This window comes from Panicum virgatum, chromosome 8K (genome assembly GCF_016808335.1).
Source record: "Panicum virgatum strain AP13 chromosome 8K, P.virgatum_v5, whole genome shotgun sequence".
NCBI classification, from domain to species: Eukaryota; Viridiplantae; Streptophyta; class Magnoliopsida; order Poales; family Poaceae; genus Panicum; species Panicum virgatum.
Window position 1 is genome coordinate 44,191,696 of NC_053143.1, and position 11,461 is coordinate 44,203,156.

At 43.7% G+C, this 11,461-nt stretch overlaps 1 pseudogene; it reads right to left on the bottom strand.

The window, feature by feature from the left end:
* Positions 1-1,124: 1,124 nt before the first annotated feature.
* On the bottom strand, positions 1,125-8,036 carry LOC120645797 (annotated as a pseudogene).
* Positions 8,037-11,461: the final 3,425 nt, after the last annotated feature.

Consider the following 11,461-nt stretch of genomic DNA (forward strand, 5'->3'; position numbering starts at 1 on the left):
CAAGGTAGTTATTCTTCAATAAGAGGTAATTGGTGGCTGTACTGCTGCACTTATCTCCATTAACTTCACATAAAAGTGTAATGGTATTATTTACTAAGCAAGTGCAAACACCAGTCTATTAAAGATTGCACCGAGAAAATGTTTGGAAATATAATACTATTATGGTACCTAGAGGTGCACAGCACTGCAGATACTTTGATGTGGGTAATTGTAGTATATATGGAAATTCTAAATAATCATCATTTCATTGTGGTATTTATTCGGGTGACTTATTGGTATATGCTGCAACATTGATCCCTAAAGTGCTGGAAACTTTTTAGGCTCTCTCAAAAACTAATTTATATAGAAGAAACACCATTGGTAGTCCGATGGAGACGATGATCTGGGTGTACTTGAACTTACAAACAAGAAGATAGGTGCACTAGAGCTCTGTCATGGAGAATGGGTAACTTAACCGAGACCCAACTGTCGACTCTAATCTGGTCAACACACCAGTGCGCTAGAACGCGCGGATCGCAAATGATCTTCACCAGCGGGCTTCAGACAGGACCGGACAGACCGGTTCCTCCAACCGGTCAGACCGGTTGAATGCAGAAACTCGCGAAAACCTAGAACCTCAAGCTCGGGAGGGACCCCGTCGGACCTCGAAGATCTAGGGTTGCCTTGAGGTCGGCAGGCCACTCAAGATGCCCTTGAACGCTGTAGAGACGAGCAAAGAACAGCAAAGGGGTTGGAAAAGATTAGGGTTTGAGTAAAGGGTAAAAGAGATTGTATTGTTTCGATTGTGGTTAGAAAACCCTCAATCGACCGCAGCCTTTATATTTATAGGCCGAGAAGGACATACCCCTTCAAAATTGGGTTACAATAGGACTCTTAACATAAAATCCTAACCCTACTCGGATTACAGGCCCAGACCGGTCTGACCGGTCAGCCCAACCGGTCAGATCGGTCGGCCTCGGTTATTGCCAATTTTGGCCTCCAACACATGCCCCCTGCCATTTTGGTGAGCTATGCCGGCCAAAAAGCAAGTATCTAAACATGCTCTAATGATATAGAATTACAACTCTAGCACTGGCCTAAAAATAATGCTAAGGGCGATATCCAAATACCGGCCATCTACATCTTCAAGCGTCTTGCCAAACACTTGGATAGTATTTCTTCAAGTATCTTCCATTCAGCGCCCTGGGTAGACATTCTCCTTGCAGCGTCTCCACCACATAAGAATTTTCGAAGATAACTTTGACAATCTTGTATGGACCTTCCCAAGCCGGCGATCACTTGCCAAACTTATTGCTGTTTGTCCCAAGAGGCAGAATTGTCTTCCAAACCAGCTCACCAACTTGAAAAGATTTAGGCCTTATCTTTTTGTTATAAGCACTAGCCACCCGAAGCTTGTCATTCTCAATTTCCATCAAAGCTTGTAACCGCTTATCGCTCACTTCATCAATATTATTCATCATTAAGTCATGATAATCAACAGCGGAAAGATCATTTTGTTTAGCCAATCTATAAGCATCCAGATTTACCTCAACAGGTAAAACGGCCTCTTGACCATAAACAAGCTCAAAAGGAGTAATTTTAGTAGCACCATGTCTGGATATGCGATGAGCCCATAACGCTTCGGATAAAATCTCATGCCACCTCCTAGGATTCTCTTCTATCTTTTTCTTGATGAGCCTTATCAAAATTTTGTTACTAGACTCGGCCTGGCCATTGGCCTGAGCATAAAATAGAGATGAATTGAGTATCTTGATTTTGCAAGATTCAGCAAATTCTCGCACCTCCTTTGAAATAAATGATGAACCTTGATCCGTTGTCAAAGTTTGAGAAATGCCGAATCTATGAATAATATGCTCCGTAAGGAATTCAACTACCTCTCTATGTGTCATATTCTTCAAAGGTACCGCTTCGGTCCATTTAGTGAAATAATCCGTCGCCACAAACACGAAGCGATGCCCCTTCGAAGAAGGAGGATTAATTTGACCAATGAAATCCAAACCCCATCCTCGGAATGGCCAAGGCTTAATGATAGGATGTAATAACGCAGCAGGCACCAACTGAATATCACCAAATCGCTGACATTCCTCACATCCTTTATAATATCGAAAGCAATCCGAAATCATACTTGGCCACTAAAAACCGGATCTCCGGAGCAACCACTTCATTTTAGGAGCCGATTGATGTGTACCACAGATGCCTTCATGCACTTCTCCCATAGCAACACGAGCCTGATCGGTACCCAAATACTTGAGAAGAACATCATCGGCGGTTCGACGATAAAGCTCATCGTCAACCAAAATATATTTAAATGCCAAACGCAGAATATTCCTCTCTACATCACGACCAGGGTCCTTTAAATATGATACGATAGGCACCCTCCAATCTTGCGCTTCGGCTTCAATCTTTTCAGTAGAATTTTCGGCCGAATTGCTGATCATGCCGCCCTCAGCGGTCAAACCGGTCAGACCGGTCAGACCGGTCAGACTGGTCTCAGCGACTGGTCGGACCGGTTCGTCCAGAACCAATGACTCGGCTTTAATTCGCATCAGCTTTCTAATGTTGAAATATTTCTTCGTCACATTATAGCCTGATGCTTGTTGAGCCAGAGCATTAGCCTTTTCATTATCTTCTCTTGGAATATGTCGAATCACAAATTCATCAAAGCAACAGATAATATCAAGGCACTTATCAAGATATGCATTCAAAACTCCATTGTAACATTGGCATACCTTGGCTACTTGCTGCACCACCAGAAGTGAATCACCAAAGACTTCAACATGCTTCACGCCCATGGATTGCAAAAACTCCAAGCCAAATAGAAGTGCCTCATACTCAACTTGATTGTTCATGCAAAAATCTTCCAATTGGTTTGATAACTCAAAAACAACATCATTTAGAGAGATAAGAACATTACCAATGCCAACTCCTCTCCCATCATCAAAAACCGATCCATCAAAATATAATTTCCATGGTGTGCAAGTAATATAGCTGACTTCCAAATCATGCTCATCATTAATCCGATGTTCAACAATAAAATCCGCTACAATTTGGCCTTTTACAGATTTCAAAGATTCATAGGCCAAATCATATTCTACAAGTGCATAAGCCCACTTGCCGATTCTCCCGCTCAAAATCGGCTTTTGCAACATATGCTTAATAACATCAGCTTGACAAGTTACTATGCATGTACTAGATAACAAATAATGCCTCAACTTGGTACAAACATAGTACAAAGATAAGCACAATTTTTCAATAAATGTATACCTTGTTTCCGCATCAACAAGCCGTCTGATCAAATAAGTAATAATGTACTCCTTTCCTTCAGTCTCTTGAGTCAAAATAGCACCAATAATTTTATCTTCTGTAGCCACATAAAGCCTAAAAGGAACCCCTCTCTTGGGCGCCTTAAGCACCGGCGGTGAAGACAAATAATTCTTAATCTTCTCAAATGATTCTTGCTGTTCTGCCCCCCAAGTAAATCCGGCTTCATCTTTCAACCGAAGAATAGGAGTAAAAGAATCAATCTTCCCGGACAAATTAAATATAAATCTTCTCAAGTAGTTCACCTTGCCCAAAAATTTCTGCAAATCTTTCTTACAAGTTGGAGCCTCAACACGCTTCATGGCTTCAACTCAAACCAGTCTTAATCGGCAGCCGATGCTCAACCAAATCACGACTCAAACCAGGCATTTCTGAACAACTCCATGCAAAGCAATCCACATACTCTTTCAATAACTTTATTAAGTCGGCTTTATATTCAGCCGATAAATTTATATTTACAAAAGTCGGCCTAGGAACACTACCATCTCCAATATCTACCTTTTCTAAAGGATCAGCCGACATAAACCCTTGGCCTAACTTATCCATGTCTTCAGTGTCTTCAATGGCCTCGCACATATTGTTCATCCGCGACCGCTAGTGCTCAATCCTCTCCATCAACCAGTATGCGTCAGAACGGTCTGACTGGTTAGACTGACCGGTCTGACCGGTCGACTCTGTGTGCCGATCTGATATCCGGTCTGACCAGTCTGGACATCCGGTCTGATCGGTCTCGCCCGAGTTGTGTGCTGCACTCATTTTACTTGCAATAATGTAGCCGATTCTCCATCGGCTTTAGAGTAGCAGGCACAAACCCATCTTTGGTGCAACTGATCAACTCGAAATCAGACAGATCTAATCCCGATAAACACTTGATGTCATCATGCACCCCAAGAGTATTGGAATCGGCAATTGCAATGAAGGATGAAGTGTCACCATGAACCACTTTGATCTCATCGCCAATCCACTGAAAGAGAATTTGGTGCAAGGTAGAAGGCACACATTGATTGGCACGAATCCAATCACGTCCAAGTATCAAACTAAATGCATCTCGGAGACGAAGAAGGTTGTCGCTAGCGTCTTGCTCGCTATGGTCAGTTCCATGGAAGCCACCCCTTTAGCACCAATAGGGTCACCTCCACCCACGCCGCTGACCGTCATGTTCGTCTTGATCAACTCTTCATCCGTCCCCCAAGCTTCTTGTACAATGAATAAGGCATCAAATTTACAATTGCCCCTCCATCAACAAGCATACGGGAAATCGGCCTTCCATTAATATGACCCCTCATGTAAAGGGCCTTCAAATGACTGTCTGGTTCCTTAGGTTTCCGAAATACAGCCTCACGTGGCCCGAAATCTAGAATAGTTGCTTCCTCCTCCTCCGAAACGGCGTAGTACTCTTCGGAGAAATGCACAACATTTATCTCCATGTTGTTGCGCGCTGGAGAAGCCTCATAGTCCACCAGTTCCTCATCACCCAAATCTGTAGAAACTGCTGGAACTCCATCGCATGAAGCCGAAGTAGCTGTTTCGGCCTTCTGCTCAACAACAGGCTCAACCGGTCTGACCGGTTGCTCTTGGCGGTCAGACCGGTCCTCTGCACCGGTCAGACCGGTCGCCTGAGATAGTTCGACCGGTCCTCTGCATAGTGGGCTTGGCTCGCCATTCTTTTCCTTGAGGAACCATTGGCCGATATTTATTGAAGTGCTCATCCCTGAGCTTTTCGGCCTCTTGCTCCTTCTGCTCCTGTCGCCTCAAGCGTTGTAACCTCCTCTTTTGTGAGTGACTTAAACCCGACGGGCACCACCTAGGCTGGTGGTACTTGCTCGCCGAGCTGCTACTACTGGCCTCGTGATCATTGGCCAACACACTCTTCTGGGAATCAGTTTGAGCCAATTTTCCAAACACCATCGGCTTCTTTCCAACATCCTTTGCCACATCCTCGGTAGTGGTCTTCCCAGAATCCACTTGCATGGGCTGCACATCCTCCTCCCTCTTCTTAATACGATATTCTTGCCTCGGAGTATGAGACTGAACCGGTCTTTGCTGAGACCGGTCTGACCGGTCGGGCTGGACCGGTCTGGCCGGTCGGGCCCAATCGGTCATGCACCGGTGTTCTGGAGCCATCCCCTTGATAATGTGGGGGATATGGCATGGGGAAATACTGCATCCAGACCCCTTCGTGCTCCCACACCGGATTTGTAGCATTTGATGCTGGAGGCATCCATGGCATAGTAGCATATGCCCTCTACGGTGGGAACACGGTGACAGCATCACCTCGGCGCTTGTTGGGTCCTTCCCTTATTGGAGAACCACCTCGACGCGGGGGTGACCAAGCTCTCTTTTTTAATGGCCGATCTTGTTGAACGGCCTTCGTGTACTTGTTTAGAAGCTGACCAAAGGTTGGTTTCTGAGCAACCATCTTCCCTTGAATCTTTGGCACATTCTGCTTCCAAGTACCCTCTTCCGGGCGCTTGGGCTTGAAAGTTCTTGGTCGGCCCTAAGGCTGACCGGTCTGACCGGTCGGCAAAACCGGTCTGACTGGTCGGTCCTGGACAGCAGGCCGACTTGCAGCAGTAGAAGAACTTTCATGCCCCCCGGGCACTTTAGCGTTGACAGTAATTTTTATTAACTCCTTTCCATCAGGAGATTTTTCCAGAACCACTTCCCTGGCCAGAATCTTATCATTCGCATTCTTCGGCTTTGTTTCACCAAACACCACATTTTTGTCTTCTGCACCTTCGGCTTGTTCCGGCCGAAGCAGCACCTTTGCATTGCTCAGATCAATAGTATGTGTGTTGGTGTGAACAGGAAATGGTGTCTTGTCAATTTTCATCTCAGGAAAGATCAATCATCCTTCATTCATGGCCGATTGAACCTGGCGACGGAATACATTACAATCGTTAGAATTATGAAATTTACAATATGCTCGCCGCTTTAACTCCTCAAGCGGCGGTATAACATGAGTAATCTTAATATGCCCCAAATGTAACAGTTCATTAAAAATGCGATCACATTTGGAAACATCAAATGTAAATTTCATCTCTTCCTTCCGACTCTTTTGAGTCGGCTTAAGCGATGCACAAGAAGCCGGTTTGGCCGATGATGGCCAAACAAATTCAGCGGTGTAGACCTCATTATCCTCATCGATCGAAGAATCGGAATCATATTCAACAACATGAGTATTAGACTGATGAGACTTGTATGCATCCTTGGAATTTTTAATTTTATACTCTAAGTTCATTGCCCGAAGTTGCAAAGTATTAAGATTAAAGTAATCAAACCCTTCGAGCCTTTCTTTCAAATATGAGCGCAACCCATTTAGAGCAACATCTACCAAGTCTTTATCAGAAATTGACAAATTAAAGCATCGGTTTTTAACTCTAGTTTGAGTAACCGGATACCGATTCATCTCTAGTTTGCTTAACCGATGTTAAATCTGTCAATTTCGCATGATTATCCCCACTATAAAAGTGATCATGAAACTTTTGTTCTAATTCGTTCCAAGAGCGGACCGAATTTGGGGGTAATGCAGAAAACCAAGAGAAAGCCGTTCCATTTAATGATAAAGAAAATAAACGAACTCGCAAAGAGTTACTAGAACTAGCTTCACCCAGTTGAGCCACATATTTACTTATGTGCTCTCAAGTCGACCGATTATCGTCCCCACTGAATTTAATAAAATCGAGAACGCGCCACCCCGTAGGATAAGGAACCAAATCGTAAGCATCGGGGGTACGGCCTTTGATACAACCGATTTCTACCAGGATTTATGCCCAATTCACTAAGTTTAGTACCAAGCAAAATATTTAAATCTCCTCTCATCCTGGCAAGATCGGCTTCATAATTCCCGTTACTAGATGTTTGAGTGTTGCTTGCTAGATGATTAGTTGCTGGCTCAGTAGTACTCACCGTCTGTGTAGCATGATGGGGGTTATTTTTTGTCAAATCATCCCAAACATCTTGCGGCATAGTGGGTGGAAAAGGAGGTTCACCGTATGATTTGGTGGTATACGGCGGTACGAAACCCTCCAATTCATCTGTTCGGCTAGGGGCAGCCGAACTTGGAATTGGCGCGAGTGGAGGAGTTGACGCCGAGGCCAGCACCATGGCACCGGTCTGACCGGTCTGACCGCACCGGCCGCCGAGGCAGCAGTCTGACCGGTCGATGCGACCGGTCTGACCGGTTCGGCCGTGGTTGGCCGAACGGTGCCTGGCGGTGGTGTCTGCCCAGCGAAATAATTCGTTGGCATCCCAAATTCCACATTAACTGTAGATGCAGGAGCTGCCGAACTAAAGGTAAGATCTTTAGTAGAATATGTAGTATCCACGGACTTACCCTTCTCCATCCTATCCATGCGCTCAGATAAATCAAGCAAAGTATTTTGCGCGAATAACTGCGCATCGTTGATTTTCTTCCCAAGCTCAGTCAATAACATGCTGTACAGATCTGGATGGGAAGAACTTACATTGGTTGCCGCAGGAGCCGGCGGTGGTGGTGTAGTAGTTGAGATCGACGGCATGACGAACGTCTCCTTTTGGATCACGCCTTGCCGAGTCTTCCCATAGCATGCCAGCAACCTCGTCTTGAGCTCCTCGTTCTGCTGCTTCAAGTCAGCTTCGAACTTCTGGCGCTGCTTCTCGGATAGATATTCATATGTGACGTTGATAGCATTCAATGGATCTACCTTGGAATCATCTCCTAATTCACCGGTCATCGTAACCGATGTAGATTGTTTCTTCGTCCCCAGCGGAGTCGACAAAAAGTATGTTGACACTAATCTGGTCAACACACCGGTGCGCTAGAACGCGCGAATCGCAAACGATCTTCACCAGCGGGCTTCAGACAGGACTGGTCAGACCGGTTCCTCCAACCGGTCAGACCTGTTGGATGCAGAAACTCGCGAAATCCTAGAACCTCAAGCTCGGGAGGGACCTCGTCAGAGCTCGAAGATCTAGGGTTGTCTTGAGGTCGGCAGGCCACTCAAGATGCCCTTGAAAGCCGTAGAGACGAGCAAAGAATAGCAAAAGGGTTGGAAAAGATTAGGGTTTGAGTAAAAGGTAAAAGAGATTGTATTGATTCGATTGTGGTTAGAAAACCATCAATCGGCCACAGCCTTTATATTTATAGGCCGAGGAGGACATACCCCTTCAAAATCGGGTTACAATAGGACTCTTAACATGAAACCCTAACCCTACTCGGATTACAGGCCCAGACCGATCTGACCGGTCGGCCCAACCGGTCAGATCGGTCGGCCTCGGTTATTTCCAATTTTGGCCTCCAACACCAATATTTCTGGCACATTATTGCCTTTGATAAAGTGGGTGAAATGGTAAAAACGAAAAGAAAATCAAGATGAGCAAGAAGATAGCAAAACGTACTCTCTAACTCTAAACAGTACTAATCGATTTCTAGGAACGCCTCGTTTTTTATTCCAGACGGGTCAAAAGGTAACCCGCTCTTACAAAGAGAGTGGAGCTACTGTAGCAGTTCACCAGCCCATGAAAATGCATTTTTAGAGGCGAGTGACCTTAGCACGCACCCTGAAAATAGATTTTTAGGGACCGATATATAATAGCATTACCCGCCCCCTAAAATGCATTCCTAAGGGCGGGTGATAGCGCCACCCGCCACTAAAAATAATTTCAGTGGTGGGTGATGGAATGACCCACCCCTACATTTTATTTTGGTCTGTGGAGAAGGGCCGTGTTGTGCTACAGCTATGTTTGGACCGTTTGGTGATTGAATAAATGGGATGACTACTGTGTGTGCGTTGCGTGTATTAGTACCATGCATGCACACATCGTTACAGCTATGTTTTTTTTTCATATCTGTCATGTTTTCTGGGGCAAGATAAGTGATTATCTGAAAAGGTGATCTTGGTGTGTGCTTGTGTGGTGTTTATCTTGGAGCAAGATAAGGTCATTTCACGGTTGAATCTGCAGCGTGTTTATTTGCATATACTCTTTTTCCAATTATGTAGAGCCTCTGCTATTTTTGTTGCAAAAAAAGTGATCTTGATATGCACGGGCGGGAATGGATTATGGTCCAAATATAAAATAAAATGGTGTGGACATATCAAAATATGTGGAAGTACTCCAGATCCATCCGGTCCAAATTAATTTTTTGAAAAAATCCAATCGAAATAAAAGCAAAAGTAAAATAAAAAAGTCCAAAAAACCCATCATTTTGCTATCTTTATGATTATGCAACAAACCCACAACCTTCGAACTTCATGAGGGATTGAGGGTTTATGAAAAGTATTGGTACTTTCTTTGATTTTTTGTAATTTGTTAGAGAAAAATTAATCACTTTGGATTCGGTAATTTATAGTAGTATGTCCTTAAAACCAATAAAAAGACATCCACATGACCGATGGATCGGAGTTAACATAAACTTTTACAATGTTTCTCCAATTATCCATATTCTGGTTCAATTCCTCCGCAGCTTAAGAGAAGCCTTGCAAAATTCACAGAATGTCTCATGAAAGATCCAAAAAAATTAAGAGTGGGAGAGGAAGATAGAGGATAGGTAGGAAGAGGTGACCCCTGCCTGCTTCTTCATCCCGCAACAATCCTTTTAAATATTCCAGAGCACCACTAATTTTTAATTTGAGAAAATTTCAAAAACATCCACATTGTACTTAAATATTACGAAATTCCTCCGTTACTACACCCTGAGGTGCTTAACAAATTCCTCTTTGGCCTGCAATGTTTCAGTTCTATATTTTTTATCGATGCGATGAAGAATAATGTTGATGTATGCTGAATTTGACTGGAACTGTTCGTCCGTTTTGTTCAGATGAGCTCTCTTGTGCACAATGTTATACTTATTTGAATTTGATGTAGACTCTGAATTCTTGTGAGATGGTGATGAGGCATCAGGCCTCTCTGAAGCTCATTTTCGCTCACGCTCCCTGTGGCAGAATCAAACAAGAAGCACCAGGCCTGTAGCTGAATTTATAGCAGAGCTCCCTCTACTCAACGGCTTGGTACAAGCGAGGCACCGCAACAAAGAGTCCGGGAAGCTTCCAGAACCCTCCGGAAGCTTGCTTAGGAGGATATAAATGAGAAACAGTTTACTACAAGAGAAAGCTCCCAATTTGTAATAAAAAAATAGTGACGATGTTGCACAAATTTACAAACAATTGAAATCTCCTACTTGGAATGTACTAGTAATCTACAAAGGAAAAACAAGTTTCCTTGACTGATTTTAAAAGTAGGAATTACCTATCCTCATGAATCAATGGCTCTCAAATATTATTTGAAAGCAAGGGGCCAGGCCGGCCAGCTGAAGAACACTCAAAAACGTTTACGGAACCTGCCAGGTCCAAATTCAGTGGACATAAAGTACTGATCAGAAACAAAGTCTAGACTTTCTGCAAAATGATTTTGAGTTGATATTGCACATGATGAAACCCCTCATCAAGGATGAATTCAATAAATATCGAAGGTGCAAGTGCGGTTGAATCGAATTTGGATGGACGACGAGGATGCGGTGCCAGCGTGGTTACCTGAACAACCCCTCGTCAACAAGCATCTGGAGTTGCTCGGTGTCCAGCGGCTGACCGACGCAGATGGCCGACTGGTGATCTGGCCTTTTTCTTCTCTTCAAAATATTTTTTTTGAAAATTTCCTTCAAAGTTCTTTAGTTTAGATTTGGATGCAAATTTTTTCTTCAAATTTTTTCAAACTATTTCAAAAAATTTTGTTTCAGTTGTTTTTTATCAAATTTTCCTTTTTCTCTCTTCAAAATATTTTTCTTTGAAATTTTTTTGTCACAAAATGACAAAAAGTTTACTAAAAAGGGAAAAAAAAGTTGGTCGGAAATCGACCGTACGGATGCCTCCGCATGGTCGGCCGTAAATTAGAATACCCCTTCTGCGCTGTGTAATTTTTCTTCAGAATTTTTTCTTGGCGCATGTGACTTCTTTAGATGCTCAATTTTGCCATTAGCCTTATAATTTACTTCATTGACGTTGTTAACAGTTTGCAGTGTGTACGTAGCTTCGAGCGAAGACCTTTAACAATGCGCATAGTCTTTTGCAAAAAGGCAGTAAGGTTTCTATATACGGAAAGAACAACTAGGGAATGACCACAAGGCAAGCGGCAATGTTTCTACACCAGTGCTGCTTCGGGCATC